This window comes from Leiobunum rupestre, chromosome 1, assembly GCF_980474605.1.
Source record: "Leiobunum rupestre chromosome 1, qqLeiRupe1.1.hap1, whole genome shotgun sequence".
Classification (NCBI taxonomy): Eukaryota; Metazoa; Arthropoda; class Arachnida; order Opiliones; family Sclerosomatidae; genus Leiobunum; species Leiobunum rupestre.
In genome coordinates this window covers 31663467-31665202 of record NC_143384.1, presented here as the reverse complement: position 1 = coordinate 31665202, position 1736 = coordinate 31663467, and positions in this window count along the sequence as shown.

Sequence of the window (1736 nt, the reverse complement as noted above, 5' to 3'; positions counted from 1 at the left end):
GCTCTTACGTCACAGTCTCTTCATTAGTCGACGAGCTCGCGCTACAGTCGCCAGGGCAATTTTTTCTAGCGCTCGCGCCAATCGCGCGTGCGAAGAATATTCTAACGACGTAAGAGCAACATATTATATTTTTTTTACTTTTCATTCATTTTATTTTAAAGAAACATTTATTGACTGATCTCAAAATAACGTTTTTTGCTTTGAGGTTTAGCTGTAATTTCACACGCAATGAGAATATTGAGATTCACCGATTTGGCGCTCGGGGAGTGAATTATAAAATCAATTTATTCATCCCTAATGCCGTCTAGGACGACTCGCTAAATGAGGGGGGGGGGGGCTGAAACTTAATGTAATGATCCTAAATTATCGCGAAGGACGAATTTTTGGAGGGGAATCGAAAATGTACAAATGGGCACCAAAAAAAAAAGCCACGAAAATTAAATAATTAATCTTAAACAGGATTTTCAATGGGGTTCATTCAAACCACTTTTGCCCGCTCTGTTGGAGGAGGTTTGAAATATAGCTTCTCTTGTACCACGTGACCAGCTTTAAGCTCTTGATGATTTATCATGTAGTTTTGCTTTTGTTGGTACGTGGCGCCACCCAACGGAAACGTAAAATATATATATTTTTTAAATACATCAAACTATTTATAATAAATGCATGTTTTTACCTCTCCGAGGGGACTTTGTACCCTAGGAGGGGTTATACAACCAACATGTCTGTCTGTCTGTCTGTCAGGCCTGCGAACGCGTTCGCATTTTAAGGGCAAAGGGTAATCACTGCGTACGCAGTTTCTTAGAATCAGGGAAAAGGTTTTTCCAAAAGCGACCTCTTTGTATACTTTATTTCAAAGATTTCTAGTACGCGATGGGGCTTGATAAGTTGATCCACTTAATTGATTAAAAAGCAATTGTAAAAAGTATTTATTTTTAAATGTTCCTACAGAATTGAAACGCTTGTTCAATTTGTAAAACGATAATTTTCCATGGCGGCGATAAAGCTACTTTAAAAATGTATGGCCAATTTTGATAATGAAATTAAAGTTGGCTGTAGTAAAATTAAAACGTATTTTGTTGAAAAAATAGCAAAAATAATTATAATAACTGGGTAAGACCGTTAACCTAATAAAAATTAATTAATTTAGGTGGCCGGGTTAAATTGCCTAGGAAGGTGGTTGCAAGCCCTTCATAGCTCCCTACCCTACCCTAACTATAGGCTTCAAGCTTAGGAAATATAGCGCCATCTGCCTTAATATACTTGAACTAAATATGTGAAAAAATAGCAGACGACATTTGAATTTCAATTTTTTTCGTTTGAAACTTTCAGCTATTGTGGAAAGATAATTTAGAACAAGCAGACAGCTTTCATTATTCAATTTAATACTTGTGACAAAAATTTAAACTACGCACGAAGCTTATTACCGTTAACCTCAACCTCCAATAATTATATAAAAATATGTTTAAAAAAATGCTTTCACGGAACTTTAAATCCATGAAGTTAAAAAGAACACTGTGAGATCCATGGAGTGGACCGAGTTAAAAAGAAAATTGGGGGATCCATGGAGTGGACCGAGTTAAAAAGAAAACTGGGGGATCCATGGAGTGTACAGAGTTCAAAGAAAACTGGGGGATTCATGAAGTGGAGCGAGTTAAAAATAAAACTGGGGGATCCATGGAGTGGAGCGAGTTAAAAATGAAACTGGGAGATCCATGGAGTGGAGCGAGTTAAAAAGG